Source organism: Vombatus ursinus, unplaced genomic scaffold (assembly GCF_900497805.2).
Source record: "Vombatus ursinus unplaced genomic scaffold, bare-nosed wombat genome assembly UNPS02015255.1, whole genome shotgun sequence".
Lineage (NCBI taxonomy): Eukaryota > Metazoa > Chordata > Mammalia > Diprotodontia > Vombatidae > Vombatus > Vombatus ursinus.
The window spans coordinates 31054035-31073622 of NW_020955033.1; the positions used below are offsets into that span (position 1 = coordinate 31054035).

At 37.0% G+C, this 19588-nt stretch overlaps 1 pseudogene; it reads left to right on the plus strand.

The window, feature by feature from the left end:
- The first annotated feature begins 3339 nt into the window (after window positions 1-3339).
- Window positions 3340-4215, plus strand: LOC114031679 (annotated as a pseudogene).
- The last annotated feature ends 15373 nt before the right edge of the window (window positions 4216-19588 follow it).

Here is a 19588-nt window from a genome sequence, read left to right on the forward strand (position 1 = left end):
GTTTGGCCTCATTTCTATGACTTACAATAAGGAGCTTTTAGACAATGTAAGCAATTACTGGAGAAATAAATAGTGCCTCCTTTTCTGAGAGTTCTCTAGTGTGACTTTTCTCCCAGGACCACTATGTTACAAGGTGGTTGAGGTAATTTACCTCAATGAAACTTAAAAGTGAATAATTTTTGTAAGGAAAATCATCATTGATTCTGGTATTTTTAGTTCTCTGTGACTAGTAAAAGGGGCATTTTTAGGTTCATTAAAATAGATTGGTGAGGTTGCATGTGCAGAAACTCAAATGGAAGACATTCAGCAATAATTTCATTCCTCTATGTACCAAAGATATAAGTAGCTTTTTAATGTTTCAAAGGCATAGGTTCACTAATAGAAATTTCACAGAACAAGTAAAAATTACCTCTTTATCAGTACAAATCCTCCTAAAGTTGTTCTAAAATAGTCAATTACTACAAACAGCAATAGGACAGTATTCTTGGAATTGTTTCAATTGTGAAGCCAGGTTGTCCCTCTAGAAGAGTGTGCACAGCCACAACAGATATGAGACCATCAAATCATGCAAAGCAACTTTTAAAGACACACACCTGGACAGTTTGCTTTAAGCTTGGCAGCCAGGTGGTACAGCAGAGAGAGCGCTATGCCTGGAGTCAAGAACTGAGTTCAAATCCGACCTTAGACACTTACTAGCGGTGCGATCCCAGGAAAGACACTTAGTCACTGTATGCCTCAGTTTCCTCAATAGTAAAATGAAGATAATAATAGCACCTATCTTCCAGGGTTGTTGTGAGTCTCAAATAAGATATCTGTAAAGTGGTCTGAAATATACCTATATAGACAATTGATTCCCTATGTCTGAAATATACCCTCTTCTTACTTTACCTTAAGGATCCCTGCCTTCTCTCAAAGCACAATTCAGGAATCACTTCATACATGAGACCTTTCCTGAGCTGCCTCTTGAAACTATACAGTTCTCCATGGTACACATTTGCATGTACTTACTTGTATGTATGTTGTATCCTCTTAGTAGAATGGAAGCTACTTGGTGGCTTTCTATGCCCAGTGCCTAATAACAGGGCCCTTGTACAGAACTTAGTCCAGTGTTTGACACAGGGTAGATGCTCAATAAATGCTGGTTGATTGATTGTACAGAGTAGATACTTAATGAATATTTATTCAATTGAAACAGAATTTAAAAAAAAGGAGGGTACTTGAACAAGATGTGAAAGGTATCCAGGGCAGACCTCAAATCAAAGAGAGGCTTTTGAGTCCAAGAATAGAGTGGAAAGATCCTTAGATTTGGAGTCAGATTCAGTTCAAATCTTGGCTCTGCCTATGTGACCTAGACCAAGTTATATAAACTTTCAGGGCACAGGATGAAAAAAAAAGCATGGATAGGTTGGCTGTACTGTTTTCCACTGTAGGATATATCAACATGATGAGATCACAGATCTATATTCTCTCTTTCTTTCTCTGCCTCTCTTTGTGTCTCTTTTCTCTCTTTCAGTACTGAATAAATACTGGAGATATGAGAAAAAAACCCTTCAGTATCTCATAAACATTAAAGTATATCAAATGTTATTACAAATATTATATCTACAAATTTATATAAAAATCTATCTGGGGATCTAGGTAGCACAGTGGATTGAGTGCCAGACATGGAATCAGAAAGACTCATTTTCCTGAGTTCAAATCCAGCCTCAGATACTTACTAGCTGTGTGATCCCGGACAAGTCACTGAACCCTGTTTGCCTCAGTTCTTCCTCTGTAAAATGAGCTGGAGAAGGAAATGGCAAACAACCCCAGTATCTTTGCCAAGAAAATCCCAAATGGAGTCACAAAGAGTTGGACATGACTAAATGACTGAACAACAACAACAACAACATCTGGATGCTTGGTCACTTAGGCTAACACAAGGCATTATTAAGGTGCCAGTCAGTAAATTAACATTTTTAAGCACTTAAAGGAAAAATTGTATCTACCCAAACTTATGGCAGTGTTGGTACAGTGAAAACAGGGATTTATTTAGAGTTGGGGAGACTGGGTCAGAATCTCAGATCTGCCACTTATTATCTCAGTAATTTTGGGAAAATCAATTAATCTCTCTGGGTCTCAGTTTCCTCATCTATGAAATGAGGAATTAGACTCAATAATATCTAAGGTGTGTCCTGCTTTAAATTCTATGATCTTATGAATGGCGAGGTGAGCTCGCAAGATGAAATTTAGGGAGAAATAAAGTCTTTTACTTGCAAGGTTGTTTTTTTTAAAAAATCAACTATATAAGTATTGGAAAGAGAAATAGATGCAGCTAGATAATTGTCTATGTGAAATAGATCTGGGCGTGCAAGTAGACAGCAAGCTCAATATAAGTCTGCCTTGCTATTATCCTAGGCTACATTAATTAAAACATAGTGTCCAGAAAAAAAGGCAAGTAAGAGCTGCACTCTTCTCTAACTTGGTCAAATTTCATCTGTAATATTGCATCCAGTTCTGAAAATCATAATTTAAAAAGGATATTGACACATGAAGAAGGTTTAGAAAAAGACAACCAGGATGGTGAAGAGAATAAACACATAATATATAAGGATTTAAAGAATTGGGAATAAAGAAAAGACATGGAGGAAGGGCACAAAATTATTTAAAAATACAAGGTTTTGAATTTTTTCTATTTGTCTTTTAGAAGGACCAATGAGTAGAATTTTGAAGGAGGCATATTTTGTCATAGTATAACGAGAAAAAAAATTTCATAAATGGAATGTGTTATCTGGAAAGGAGTAAATTCCTTGAAACTAAAGATCTACAAACACAGGCTGGAAGATTCCTTGTGTAGGAGCTGTAGGTATAATCCAAGGGGATTCATACTTTGAGTAGAGGTTGAATGAGACATCTGAGATTCCTTTCCTTTGATGAAACTGTTTGTTTAGAAAGTTGGTCTGACAAGGAGCTCATCAAATGCAATCAACCCTAATTCCAAAACAACTTCAAGGAATATTGAAAAGATGGAGAGATCTACTTTTTGACAAGGACATTTTTAATAGACACATTGGGAATGAAATGTTGAGAGTTTTCTCTGCCTCCCTTTTCAAAGATGAAGGTGTTTAAAACACTCCTAATACTTCTAACTAAAAGGCATCAAAGAGATCTTATTGAAAATAAATTCATGGCTGTCAGTTCTTCTTTCAAGCTTGGTGTCAGGAACTCCTGCTATAGCCACATCCATGAGACAAGATGGTGAAGGTTGAAGTTAACATATTTGGCCATATTGAGTGCTGGGTGACCAGGGCTACATTCAACTCAGGTGGAGTAGACATTGTGGCCATCAATGACTCCTTCATTGACTTCAGTTACATGGTTTATATATTCCAATATGATTCCATCCTTGGCAAGTGCAAAGGCACTGTCAAGGCTGAGAATGGAAACCTGGTGATCAATGGAAAATCCATTATCATAATTCAGGAGTGGGATACTACCACTATTAAATGGGGAGACACTGGAGCTGAGTATGTTGTAGAGTCCACTGGTGTCTTTACCACCATGGAAAAGGCTGGGGCTCACTTGAAATGTGGAGCCACGGGGTCATTATCTCTGCTCCTTCTGCTGATGCCCCTATCTTCATGATGGGAGTGAACCATGAGAAATATGATGATTCTCTTAAGATCGTCATAATTACTACTGCACTGACAACTGCCTGGCCCTTGTGGCCAAGGTCATTTATGACACCTTTGGCATTGTGAAAGGACTCATGACCATAGTCCATGCTATTACTGCTACTCAGAAGATAGCAGATGGCCCCTCTGGCAGGCTGTGGCGTGATGGGCACGGTGCTGCCCAAAACACCATCCCTGCTGCACTGTTACTTGCTAAGGCAAAGTCATACCTGAGCTGAATGGGAAGCTCACAGATATGGCATTAAGTGTTCCTGATCCGAATGTATCTATTGTGGATCTGACCAGCTGCTTGGAAAAGCCTGCCAAATATGATGATATCAAGAAAGTGGTGAAGTAAGCATCAGAGATACCCTGGAAGAGCATCTTGGGCTACACAGAGGACCTGTGACTTTAACAGTGACATTCACTCTTCTACCTTTGATCTGGCCCCAGCATTGCTGTAAGTGACCATTTTGTCAAGCTCATTTCCTGGTATGAATATGAGTATGGTTATAGCAACCATGTAATAGAACTCATGGTCTACATGGCCTCCAAAGAGTAAAGTGGAAAACCATGGATCTTCATCCACAGCCAAAAAGGAGCTCCACCACTGGGGAGCCCACACTCCTAACCTATCTCCCTATATTGGGGATCCCATGACCCATTCATATCCTTGCCCCAAAACAAATACATCTGTAATAAGGGGGAGGGAAAGCATAGAGTTCTATAGTGTATACCATCAGTGTAAAAAAAAAAAAGAGGTTATTTACTAGTTCATAAATGAAACAAATTTGGAGAAACACAATGTATTAGAGTTATATAAAAGGTAAGTTCCAATAGTTAAAGAGTTAGGTACTACAATTCATTTATCTATTCCAAAAACTTTATTTTTTAAAAAGAATCTACAAAAAGAGTGCATGTGAGGTCCTAGAGAATTTGTAAGTGTAGGTAAGAGATGATTCCTGACTGTATAATTTGTAGTCTAGCAAAAGAATGAGACACAAAGAAATAATTATGATACATATTATACTTGCTGAGAGGTGCAAACTGAAGTGTTCTTTGAGGTCAGAGGGGAAAGGGGAGGTATCATGGAGGATAGAGCAGTTGAGAATCTTTGGGAATATCCAATAAATGGAAATGCTATGTTTCTATCTCCCATTTAGGCTAGGTAAGTGTACAGAACTAAAAATGTGCATTCTAAGACCACATACTTTACTCCAAGTAGAAGCTAAATGTCAAACATATCTTGTTGGTCACAAAGATTATTAGGTACATGATTAGCAGAAGTTTACCGGAGGTAAAAACAAAAGTCAATCAAAGGTCATATTTTATTTTTGGAAGGTTAGTAACTGAATTTTCATATAAAAATGACAACACATTTTAAAACTGGGATTTTGCCAGCAATGCTTTTAAAATATAAAGGAAAAAAGGTGAAAATCCATTAGAGACATTTTGGATAAGGGGGCGGGAGAGTGAAATGAATTAAAGTATTATTTCAATACCTAAGCTTCTTGCCCAATGGTAGCATCTTAGAAAACTATGATAGGGTAGCTAAAGTACCCATAGGGGGTCTTCATGGCAGAATTCATGATTAAAAAATGGAAAATTCTGTTGGCAGAGGCAAGCTTCAGTTTTAATTAGCAATGACACTTGCATCTACTTTCTGTCTGATGAAGTGCTCTTTAAACTAACAACCCTTAAGAACCTCTGCTTAAATTTAATCGATATTTCCATTTGACAATAGCAAAGGCAAACTTGTGATTCAATACCAAGCAATGCTAATATTATATGGTTCAAGTGGCATTGGCTTTCAGTAAGGTTTGCAGTTATTCACCAAATCTAATTTGAAAACCACCAACACATGCATACTCTCTTCTGTTTCCCCTTCTCTAGGAGAATAATCTTATGATGGAAGGTTTTAAACTCAGGGGAAAGAAAGGCACACATCAAATGGCAAATCTTTTATGCTCCTTTCCCCTTTGTTCTTAAAAATATACCAAACAGCACCATTTCTTTAAGCTAAGTTTCAGCAAGGACTCATTCTCTTGTTAGTAGGAACAATAAAAGGATATTATTCAGCTCTGATCTTTTCATCATTTTGAAACATCGATGAACCTTGCCAGCATCAATTAATTCTTACTCCATTGATAATTCCTTACAACATTTTTGTTAGCTATGGACATTCATTATTCCTTCTGCTGCTGCTTTCTCTTCCCTCACTCTAAGATAAGGAGTTAAATGCAGAAGACCTATAAGGTCCATTGAAAGAAGTGATATGGGGACTGCAACAGCTGGAGCTGAGGCTTTATTTAGAAATAAATCTTTTCGTCATAAAAGATCAGTGGCTTGCGAAGAGTGTGCTTCCTTGCAGCAGAGTTGAAAGAGCAGGAAATCTGAGTTCAAACATGACCTCTGACACTCTCTGTGTGACCATGAGCCAATCATTTAACTTCTCAGCCTCAGCTTCTTCATCTGTAAAATGAGGATAGTCTTATCTGCACTATTTAATGTTGAGGAAAGTGCCTTACAATCCTTAAAGTGCCACATAAATGTGAATATTATTCTAATTGCTGTGGTTGTTGTTATTGTTATTTGTAGCTAGAGTTTGGTCTTTAGCTTTGGAATACATAGGGTGACTATATGTTGATATTTCTCTAGAAAACAAACTCAAGGTGATGGGGAAGCCTGTGTCACATCAGCCTTCTTGATCAGCTGCTGGACAATATCACTAATTGGGCTTAGCCAGAGCTGTAAAGTAGTAAGTCTTAAGGTCACCCAGGCCACATATCAGCTTATACCAAGCCTATTATATATCCATCTATTGATATGATTTATCAGCAAGAAAGTAATTAAAATGATCACTGGAGTCAAGTATAGAAGTAATAATTTAAAAAAAAAAGGCAAAATAGGCATTTGTCTCTGGCATGCAAAGTTGTAGTGCAAAGGAAAATATATTAAATTTTCATTTGTCAAACCCAAGAACATTTGACATTAGGATGGGGGTACAATTTATATTCTTGCCGGAGGCACAAAATTAGGTAGTTAAGTGCTGGGCACACCCAAAATAACAACGTGTTTTTAGGCCACAGTGTGCTGCAGGTGGTAAGACTGCTGAGTAAAAGGAATAGGAGTAATTCTGGATATAACAAATTCAACTAAATTCAACAAACACTTATTAAGCATCTATTACATGTCCTTCTGCATTGCAAGGGCAGTTAGGTGGCAACAATAGATAGAAGGCTGGGTTGGGATCAGGAAGACTCATCTTCATGAGTTCAAATCTGGCTTCAGACACTTATTACCTGGGCAAGTCACTTCCTATTTGCCTTAGTTTCCTCAACTGTAAAATGAGCTGGAGAAGGAAATGGCAAATTACTCCAGTGTTTTTGCCAAGAAAAACCCAAATGGGGTCACAGAGAATTGGACGAAATTGAGTAACAAAAACAACAAAAGTTTCTTTCCCTTACATCACGCTACCTTCCTTTTTTTGAATTTGGATTTTTCCATACTCAGCAGAATTTAAAATTTAGAAATAATTTAGAAATAATTATAATTAATTTACTTAAATTTTATCTGGGTAATTTTCAATATATCCTATAATTCAATTACTCTGAGTATTTTCTAACTTTTTGGTTACTTTTCTAACACATATTTAACAATAATAGGAAAGTTTGCACAGTATGCAAGCCTGACAGGGTGGTGGGGTAATACAGTACTAAAGGGTTAACACTCCCTACAGTACCTCAAAATCACTTTCTCTATAATAACCCCAAGAGGTAGGTAGTGTGTGAGCGGTGTTATCCTTATTTGACAAACAAAGGTATTGTGGTTCAGAATGAAAATAACTTACCCAGATCACACGGCCAAAGCAAATAAAGAGAATTGAATTTAGGTCTTTTAATCTAAATCCAATGTTCTTTTCCCTACAAACATATGAAAGTAATATCAATCACCTCCCTTGACCAATATAGTCTTCCCCTCGAGGGCCAGAAATGGCAGGGCAAGACAGTGAGGGTTTGCATTCTCATTTTACATCTACTATTATTGTTGTTCATCCTTTATTCTTGAAGAGGACCAATGACATTAGCAGAGTGATGTCTTGACTTGCAAGGGATTTGGATTTAAATGAGGCAGTGCTGTGCAGAGTCATTAACATCACTCTCTCCTCCAGAGTCATCAGAGTCCAGCGACAAGACATAGGTCAAGATGACTGGTGTTGGCCCCTGCAGGCAGTGGGAGACCTTGGCCTTTTTAAGCTAAGGTCTTTCCCAGGTCTCAGATTGTCTGAGGCAACACCCATTCAGTAGTTAAAGGTTAGGTAAGAATTGAGGCAAAAGATGGCCTAGTTTGCCTTTATAAAAGATTTAATCTGGGAGGGGAAGACCCTCAGAGTATTTAGCCAGAACACAACTGTGGAACCTAAGACCTCTGACAGCAGGGAATATTGTATTTTAATCTTTACATCCCTAGTACTTATGTTGGTGCCTGACATTTAGGAGTTGCTCAGTAAAAGTTTGATGAATTGAACTGATTGTTGAGATCTAATATTTGTGAAGGGAGGGTAACTCCACTGCTAGCCCCAGATCTTTCAGATGACCCCTTCACAGATCTATACACACCCTGGCCAACTAATGACTTGTCTTGCCTTTGGACTTTACTTTGCACTATCTGCCCTTGTTTTATCTATTTCTCCTGTATTATCTGGTATTGTGATCTGAATATATATCAAAAGCCCTAATAGACCATAAGCTCCATCAGGGTAAGGACCATATTTTCTCTGAATTTTGTATTTCCTTGAGCATCCAGTACAGTGCTACACATACAAAATCTCAACAAATGTTTGTTGAATTGAATTACATGCCTAATTCTTGGTATTAGGAAGGGCATGGAAGAAGCACTTTACTAATATTTGAAGAACAATTTCAGATGGTAAAGAATAACTATAAGCTGCAGAGAAATAAGAGCTATAGAAAGATCCATGTGTAACAAAGGACGCAGGAATGGAGTGGACATTTTTGAGGCAAAGTCTTCAGGAAAACTCCAGATCCAAAAAAGCAAAGTTACAAACAGTAAACCAAGCTGGAAAAGAGAAAAGTTGCTCTTTGCTGCTGTTGAAGACATGCTGTGGGGATACCTGCATTAAGGATGCATTAATAGTCCCTTAGTGTCTTGAAATGATGAATGTACCTGTCTAGGTACCATATTTCACTTGCCAACAGAGAGAGACTGACATAAATAGACACTGAGGATTAGGCAGCCTATGGTTTTTGGCAAAGTTATTCCAAACAAGCCCATCATTCAAAGAAGAAAGGTTTTGCTTTTGGTGCTTATAGATGACTGAATGATATCTCAATTATTTTAAGATTTAAATACTATCTGAAGTGTATTTAATATAGATCAAAAAAGACAGTGTGGGTTCTGAGAAACCACTTTGATTTTCTTGTTTGTTTGTTTTAATAGATTTTCATTGACATGATATAGATCAGAGGTGGGGAACCTGTGGCCTGAAGGCCATATATGGCCCTGTAGGTCCTCAAGTGCAGCTCTTTGACTGGGTGCCGCACTTGAGGACAGAGAGGGCCACATGTGGCCTTGAGGCCATATGTTCCCCACCCCTGGATATATACCAAAAAAGGAAGAAAATTGAATAAAACACTGTATAAATGATATAAAAAAATCTTAGTTACCTTTCCAAACTATATCTAGCTGCTAAATTGCGTGGTGTTCTATCTAAAGCATCACTGGAGAACAAAATGATAGAACACCCAAAGGATGCTGTCTTCATCATTGCACAGCATAAAGTGACAGCTGGCAGTTGCCTACAGATTTTTAGCATTTTACTGTGATCCAAGCCTGAAAATTAGTTACCAAATCACTGAACTAATAAATATTTATTAGATTAAAAAGATTAGATTAAAAAAATTTATTAGATTAAAAATACAGATTAAAAAGATTAAAAAGAGTTCTTCTGTTCTGACCTTCTTTTGTGAAGTCGAAAATGTGACATTGACTCCCTCTGTCCATCAGAGGTTACAAGAAAGTATGAGTTGCCATGCTGGGTGAAAACAACAGCCCCCATCTGGATGACGAGACTAGCTTTGAAGGAGAGAATGGCTATTGTCCACGATCCTGCCAATCACCCTTTCCCAAGCCCCTTATATTTAGTCTGTTTTGCATATCCTTAATGTGTATGTCATGGCACCAGGCCAAATGTAAACAGAATGTAACTTCTTGAGAGTATGTGTTTGAGTGTGTATATATATATATATATATATATATATATATATATAAAAATAATACATATATATACACATATATATACATATATTACACATACATATAATATGCATTTACAGATATACACTATAATGTGTATAACGTATATTAAAAGTAACAAAGTGGCATGGGGAGAGGGCTAGGAAGATCTGGGTTCAAATTTCACCTCTGATACATATTGGCTACGTGATTCTCTTTAAGACACAAAGCTGCAGAGAAGGTGCTACTGCATTGATAGAGGTAGTTCTTCACTGAGAGCTCCCTACGGCCAAGTCCGGGTCCGATTCCTATCCCTTATTCTTTTTATCTAACTTTACTTTGACCAAATTGTCCTTATAGGCAGGTTTTGATCACCAGAATCTTTCTTGTTCCTGATCTGCAATTAGCTTTGTACAGCTCAAAGACTTTAAGAAACCGGGTATCACTGTTATTATTCTTTATTACAAATACAGCAAAATTAAGCTGCTTTCCTAGGATTATGCCACTGGGGGTATAATTATATACTTCAAGTTTTAAAATAGAGCCTGTATATGTAATAGCTTCTACAAAGAGATTGAGTGAAAAAAAATATACACCAATCCTGTGATGAAATTACTGTGATGCTTAATGTCACACATACACATGTATCTAGAGATAAGGGTAGAAAATTATTAAGGAAAGATATTAGTTTTCCAAAGGATTATGACAAAGAGCTCTAGTGATGACTGCAGCAGTCAGGCCTGGCACCAGTTCTAGCTATTATGTTGTATGGTTGAATTGAATTGAAGCCTGAATTAGTAAGGGGCAGAGGAAGGAAAAGCGGGGGGTGTTATATAAGTCACTGGACAAGGTAAAAGTAACAAAAGAAAAATAGATTCCTGTTTATAAAGAACAGGGCAGTGAGCATGGTGCATGGTAGTGTTGGGATAAGGATACAAATGGAGAGAATAGATTAGGAACTTTATATCAGCTGCTATTTTACTTTTCTCACTCCAGCTTCAAGGAAAAAAATGCCTCTTCAACTCTACAGTCCTATGCCTAGCAATGGTCCTAGGAGGAAAAAGTACAAGAGATTTGAATGGAGTAGATCAGATATTGACTATTCTTCAATGTTATTGTTATTCAGTCATTTAGTTGTGGCCTACTCTTCATAACCCCCATGGGTTTTTCTTGGCAAATATACTGGAACAGCTACCATTTCCTTCTCTAGTGGATTAAAAAAAAGAGAGGTTAAGTCACTTAACCCTGTTTGCCTCAGTTTCCTCATCTGTAAAATGAGATGGAGAAGATGGAGAAGAAAACCCTAATGGGGTCATAAAGAGTCAGACATGACTAAAAACAACTGAATAACAAATTTTTTTACTCTAGATCCAGTGCTCTATCTACTGAGTCACCTGCTTGCTTCCAAGGCAAACAGAGGTTAAATGACTTGCCACGGGTCACAGAGCTAGTAAGTATCTGAGGCCGGATTTGAACTCAGGTCTCATTACTCTAGGAGTCTAGGAGACTCTAGGAGACATTGCACCACCTACCTGCCTCTATTCTTCAATAAACCAGACCAAAATTTAAAAAAAAAAAAAAGAAAGAAAATCAATCTGTTCAAGGAAGACACAAAACAAAATACTGCGTGTAAGATGGTGGTAAAATGAAAGATTAAAACATAACACCAAGCTATGGTAACATGAATCACTTTGCAATTATGTCTTAATTGTGGCTAAATGACTGGCTATGAATATTGTGACTACAATGACATATACCTTATGGTGAAAGGTACTTGATTCATCAAACAAGAGATTCCCTTAAATTCCTCACCTGCAGCACAATCTGGAGACACCATATGCTATGCAGCATTATAGGCCTCGTACATATCAACTGGGACAATAAATCTAAACTATATATACTAAACAAGAGTTTAAATTAATCTTTTTATGTCAGTGAGGAACATGTTGACAACATCTATGGCCAAAATGGCTTTAAATAGATGAACTGAAAACTTGATTCTTACTTGAGGACATTAGATTGTTTTTTTTTTAACCTCCTTTAAAACACATGAGCAACACTACCACTAAAGTAATTCTTTCTGTTTCTATCTCTTTTCTCCATTTACAATACCACCTCCTTAGCCCAAGCCTTCGTCAGCTCTTCCCTACACTATTCCAATAGATGGCTAATTGGTCTTTCTGTCTCTACTCCCTCCCCTCTCCAATCTGCCCCTCATGTAAGTTGATATTTTATAAATGTGGGTCTGACCATCTTCCTTCCATTCTCAAGAAGTGGTCAGTGACTCCCTATTGTCTCTAAAATGTCACTCCTTTGTTTACCATTTAAAATCCTTCACCATTTGACTCTAACAATTTTTTTTCAAATTGATTCCACATTTTTTCCTTCTCATGAACCCCAAAATTCCAACCAAAGTAACCTACTTACCGTGGCCATCCACTATTCTAGCTCTCACCTCCAAGGTTCTGCACAGGTTGTCTCTGATGCCTAGAATATACTTCCTCCTCAGTCTCTACCTTTTACCTTCCTTAAACTTCATCAAGACCTGGTTGTTACTTCCCTTCCTCACTCAAATCGCTTTGTATTTTTTTCTGTGTTTTGCATTAATTAGTTTGTGTACACATTGTTTTCCCTCAGGTACAAGCTCCTTGAGGTTGGTGATATTTTTCATATTTGCCTTTGTATTCCTGGTATCTTGCATAATGTTTCACATATGTCAGGTGCTTAATAAATGTTTGCATGCTTGCCTAATGGATGAATGAACGATGGCTTTTATAACCTTTGTTAAGTAGAACATAAGCTTCAGCATGTCCCATAAAACTGAAAAATTATGGGCCTATGTTTCTGTCACCCAAGGATGAGCCTAGCTAAGTTCAGAAAGGCTCTGGAAATAATTTTGTATGTCTTAAAAATTACTTTTTCCCCTTTGCCTCCCAGTGCAAATTATTCCAACTGGTCCCACTTCAGAAATACAAAAGGTATTTTCAGTTTGGATGTGGTTCAACAAACCACCACTGAATTTATTAGCCCTATTTAGTGTCACTTTCTCAGCTATATCTGTTGAAACTCTTTTCCCATGCTCTATTTATCTATTTTAATCTTTTCTGTCATCTTCTTAGTCCCTCAAGCATGTCACGTTTGCCCTCTAAAGAGACAGTTCCTCTTAGGTATAATTTACATGTCATGTAAAGCATATAACAATCATGTGCTGAAAATTCTCAATTAACAAAATCATTCTTTACTGAAATGCAAACTAGTTACTAGGTTAAACCAAGCTTCTAAACTAATGATTTTTAAGGGGAATGCAAATCCCAAAGAGATTACTTCTGAATTGCATTCCAGTCACTATTGCATTTTTATTATAAGATTTATATCCCTCATATTCCAAACTTAAATGTATCTTTAACATATCTATTTATTCAACAAAATTCAAATAATGCTTACCAGTCAGCAAGAATTATCAACATTGTACCTCAACTCTTTATTTACCATGAATTCTTTTATTAGTGCAGAAACAAAAAGTTCAAAATGAAAATACATTTGAATAATAGATGTTATAGTCTTTTAAGAATTTTTTTTCCCTGACAACAGGAGAATCCTAAAAACCCTGAGTTTAATAAGTCATTAAAATTAAAATTTTGTGTAAATACAGTATGTAGTTTAAATTTGAGGCAGAGAATCTTGAAGAAGCAAAATATGGACATATTTACTTAAGCAATTTATGCTCAGTGGTTCATTGCACATGGAAATGTTGATAACTATGGAAATTAGACAAGTAGAATAAAATTGTAAGTATGCTAACATGACTCATACTACCTGGGCAGTCTGGAAACATCTAACTATGATCCTTAAAATAACCTAACCTTCAGTTCTGGTGTGTGCTAAGATGCTGAAAGCACTGGAATTTTTTTTTTAATTGTTATCATTGGAGAATTTCTTCTGTAATTCAAGGGCAAGCTGCATTCCTACTGAGAAGATGGATAATTTATGGGAATTTTGTCTTTGAAGCATGCCTCTTACATGGTGATGTGCCCTTATGTTTTCATTTCTGCTAAATATCCGTCACTAACAAAAATATAATTGACATATACATGGCCTCTGACCTTAGCAATAATGAGCTCTTCTTTCATTGTCACATTACCATCTATCTGCATAGAAATGCTGAGAATTAAAAAAGAAAAGTCTAGACACATCATTTCTCTCATTTAAGTTAATATGTTGACAAATCTACTGAATTAGAAGCAGATATATGACAGGCTTCCATGTTCTATAAGCATTTAACTCCAGCTGAAGTTCAATAAACAATGTAGTTTTTTTTTTTTTTTGCACAGAATGGACACATTTTAAATAGCGAGATATACCAATGAAGACACACAGTAAGTTATATAACAGAGCTGTCTCAAGACTTTGGTTAAGTCTTTTCTTTTCTCCAGACCTTTCTCATCTGTAAAATCAAAGGACTGGAATTGATGATTTCTAATAACTCTTCCAGTTCTAACAATTTATGATTTCACGAATCCAACACCCCACTATGTTCATCCCTTAGAACCTAGTGAGGTATTCGTCTTCTGGACTTTCAATTCCAGATTGAAGCACATCTACAGAATAAAGATTTTACTTTGTATTGGGGGAGCCCTAAAAGATTCATCCCAACACTGTGACATCCCTAGGAAGGAACGCAGTAGGAGGCTAAATTAATTCCAGAAATACCCTAAGTGCTTAGATTTGTTTTATTGGGATAGATGATACTCTATGGAGAGGGATAATAAGGCCAATCTTAAAAGCATTCTTAAGCCATAGCGGGGTGACTTGAGGTCGGAATTTTGAGATTACCCTAGAACTTAACCTACATCCCAATGCTCATGGACATTTTACTTTGTGTTATAAATCTTCATCTAGTATCATAGCAAGTCAGAGTTAAAAGAAACCTTAGTCTCTTTCAGTGACCTTAGACTCTTTTATTCCACTCCTTTATTTTGCAAATGAATAAACCAAATTAATGAAGATTTATATAACCATGCAAAACCTAAGTAGCCGAGGTGGGGCTTGAGAACAAGTTAGTGTTGTTTCTATGATGTTACATTGCCTCCTACTCAACACGTTGCTCCTTGTGAAGTGAACCTGAGAGATACTCCTACCACTAACATTCTCACTCTTAGAACAGCTACTCGCCACCCCCTACCTGATAGACCAATTCAGGCTTCATCATTACCAGACCTGTAGGCTGGTGGGACTAAATAGCAGGCTTCAGGAAACTGGCAGGGGATTCTTTAGGGGAAGGAGTGAGGTTTGGTGCATATTAGAGGCAGGATGGAAAAACCATTCTAGCTAGTTGGTTCATAGACCTGGAGTCAGGAAGACTCATCTTCCTGAATTCAAACCTGGCCTCAGACACTTAACTAGCTGTGTAACCCTAGTCAAGTAACTTAACCCTGTTTGCCTCAGTTTCCTCATCTGTAAAATGAGCTGGAGAAGGAAATGGCAAACACTCTAGTATCTTTGCCAAGATAATCCCAAAATAGGGTCATGAAGAGTGACACATGACTGAAAAACGACTGAACAACAATGTGTAGGGCCATGAGTAGGGCTAGCAGGAACTTTGTTATGGCTGAGATTGCAAAGTCTGATTAATTCCATGAATAGGAGATATATGACCTAATGGATTCTTTGCATATAAGAATATAAGAATATTTTGCATGTAAGAGACTTTTTAATCCACTTCTGCAAAAGGTAGTTTCTGAAAAAGAGAAGAAGAATGCTTGTTTGTCCCTAAGGAGGGTAAAGACTAAGTTACACTCTGTTACCGGTAGAGGGATTTCGAGAAGATCAAATTAGATAATATATGTAAAGCACTTTATGTACCTAAAGGCTGTGGATTAGATCTGTGATTTCATTGGTATAGGGGAAATTACCTCTACCAATGCAGGGTGGCACTTTCTCTGTCTTAGAGACCTGCCTAGAGTGCTGAAAGGTTTAATGACATGCCCAGGGCCACACAGCTGGTATCTGTCAGAAGAAGGATGTATTCTTTCTGGCTCTGAGGCCCATGCTCCATCTACTATTCCATGCAGCTCCTCTTATAAACCTCAACATGCCTTTTGTGCTTATTATTACATCTTATTAAATAATTTTCCTCCTTGACTATATCATGAAATGAAATTATTCTACATATTTTGTGAAGTTTTTACTTATAGGAATTTAAAAAAAAATACATCTCATGCTCCTTGAAGGCAGGAACTGTTATTTTTGTCTTTGTAGTCTTAAGTGCCTAACACATACCAGATGATTACTAAATGTTTGTTCAATTGAATTTGTTGATTTGAAATATTGAAGGAATAAATGCAGAAAATAATTCTTAAGGAAACTATACTCTTGAGCCATGGTTCTCGAAGTGTAGTACAGGGACCCTTGGGGATTCCTTTGCATAGGCTCTAAGAGGTCAAAACTATTTCATAATACTATTGATATCTTCTAATTTTAATGTGGTAAATATACACAAAGATAACCAACCAACCAACCAATATAAGCAAAAGTTGTTTGATATGTTTAATGTTTAAGAATATAAAGGGATCCTGAGACCAAAAAGTTTGTGAACTGCTGTTTGAAAGAGAATTTTCTTGACAGATTTTAAAGTAGATTAAGGAAATTTGGAGTAAAGAGAAAGATGGTTTATTAACAGATTTATTTAGTGTGACTTTTTTTTTGACAAAATAAAATAAACAGGACAACTTATTCGGAATCTTAATCCTGGGAAACATATTTGTCTTTATAAGCAGGAGGCTTGTATTTTAAAATAAGCAATAGTTTCCAAAATATAGTGCTACAATAAAAATATACTACATTCTAAGAGTGATTTGTAGACCTCACAGTAGTAAGTCATAATGCATGCCATCAGTATCACATCTAGTAATGCCAGTCTCTCAGTGATTAGGAGCAATAGGGTTTCTTTCAAAGCAGAGTTTCTTAACTTTGTGTGTGTGCGTGTGTGTGTGTGTGTGTGATGGATCCTTTGGCAGTCTGTTGAAGCCTATGGACCCTTTCACAGAATAATGTTAAATGCTTAAAATAAAATACATAGGCTTATAGATGACACTATCTTGTAATTCAGTAATCAAAATATCACTTTAAAAGTTCATGGACCCCATGGCAAGGACTCTAGTTTTAAAGCAAAATTTGATTCCTTTTTCATTTTTAGGTAGCTTTACATAATTTATATCAGTGATATGAAAATATGCTGTCATATTTACATAATGCTATCTCATGAGATGTGCTAATAACAAGTAAGTCTAACTTGGGGAAATAATGCCTATATAGTGTAAGTCTATCGTAAAAAGCATTAGTCTTTGAAAGCTATTTTCAAGAATCTGAATGCTCTATTGATAAAGAATGCTTGAAATACTCACAACACGCACACATGCTCTTACCCACACCAACTTAAAATTGTAATTCTAAAGATTGCTACTTGGAAAGTATTTTAATTAGTCTTCTGAAGAAATACTTGTCACTTTGAATTTGATTAAGTTGCTTTTATGTCTTGTTTGTTAGTGTTGAAGAGAATACTAAATATCTACATTCCTCACATGCAAGTGTAATAAAACATACATAAGTTTCTGCTTATAAAGTTTTTCCTATAGAGATATACTAGATGACTTTGAAGGCTTTTTCCCCCCAGTTCCCATAATAACAAAAAATTAAAATTTTTGAGGATTTAGAGAGCTATATTCATATTTTAGACAGAGAAGGGTAAATTAAAGTTTATTCATGACCTTAAGATAAAAACATATTTTTTTTCAGATGCTGGGCTAAAGTTCATTTTCTCACTGATACAGCTTAGGGCAGGAGTTGTTAACCTTCTCTTGTTTCATAGATCCTTTTGGCAGTCTGATGAAGCCTATAGACCTCCTACTCAGGACTATGTTTTTAAATATTTGTAGACAACAATGTCTGCTAGCAGTACCCTTTGCATTCGTGTGTGTGTGTGTGTGTGTGTGTGTGTGTGTGTGTGTATGTGTGTTCCACAAGGGTTAGATAGCTATACTTCTGAATTATGAGATGGGAAATTCAATTAACTTTTCCTAAGCAGTTGTCAAGTCTTGTTTATTCTACTTCCACAATATCTCTCACACAGCTATTACTCTAGAACTGTATTAAGGGGGAGGGGGATTAAATAAATCAATAGTTATTCTACTTCACTTAAATCAAATGACAAGATCACAATCATAGACTTTGGAGTAAATGAAAGAGTCCTTGGAATTGGAATGGTGGTGTTCAGAGAGACAGAAAACTTGGTCATGCCTTAGGTGTCCTCTATAAAATATCAAGGGAGTTGTGAACCAGAATTATTCCAGAGACTGAAGCAATTGTTGTGCCACAGCAAATATCTCTGAAGAGGAAGCACTTGCAGAAGGAGAGGCCTTGACTTTGACCTAGACCTATACTTCCTTCCTCCTTTAGCTGCAGAAGAACTTGGTGAAATCTGAAGGGGATTTTCAACTTTTCATTGATGTCCTAGTGGCTTCTCTGGATCAGCAACTGACAATTTCTTCATTGGGAGCCAAGGGTAAACTGCATATATATTTATGGCTTCAGAAGAATCCTAGCATAGAAATTACACCATGCCTAAGAGGAAATTCTTGGGTACCCCACAAAAAGAAGAAAAAAGACTTTCAGTTACTAGAAGCTGTAAGTTACCCCTTGGTCTCACCTACTCTCTAAGTCTGAGCCCCCTTTCCCCTGAGCTGTGTATACTAGTGAGAGAGTGTGATTCACTTTTTTTTTGGTGAGGCAATTGGGTTTAAGTGACTTGCCCAGGGTCATACAGCTAGTGAGTATTATGTGTCTGAGGCTGGATTTGAACTCAGGTCCTCCTGATTCCAGGGCTGGTACTCTATTCACTGCGCCACCTAGCTGCCCATGATTCACTTTTGTGGAGGAGGATCTGTACCAAATCTTACTGTATCACATGAGTAAATCCTCCTTTAGACCAGAAAGAGCAGAACATAAGCATTATCATAAGAACAGCAATTTTAAATTAATGAGTCAGGTCACTTAACTCAGATGGATCTTATCCCAGATAACAATTTCAAGGCCCTCTGTAAAACTTCATTCCTAAAACTATATGTCTTAAGCTCCCACTAGTACATTTACTTTTAATAGTCAGCTAGTGGACAATTTAGCTTAAAGCAGAGACACTAACTAATATGACATTGTAAGAGTAGAAGAGAAAAGAAGTTGCCCCTGCAGGCCTGGAGTTCATTCTCCCACAATCACAAATATAAACAGAAGAAAAAGTGGGGATACACATAAAGGATATTAGTAGAGAGGTATTCAGGTAGGGAATACACATGACCTAGGCATGCTTCTGGTTCTGCAGGGTTCCAATGTCTTTCCCATTCTCATGGTGTTTTCATGATGCTTTACCTTTTGGGGCAACAACTCTGTTGCACAGATCATTCAGCTATGCAGGCCATTCAGCTGGTCTCTCTGGGCTCTCCCTCCATAGCTCAACTCTCAATAAGGGATAATCATCATTTTGACTCATAGAAATCACTCTCCTCAGAACTGCCTCTAGTCTTGCCCAAATGGGCCTGCTCACTGCAGTCTATGATCTTTCCTATTGGGCTAATAGCTCCTCTACATGCTCGATGGGATAGGAAGTATTCCCTCCCCTACTCCCCAAA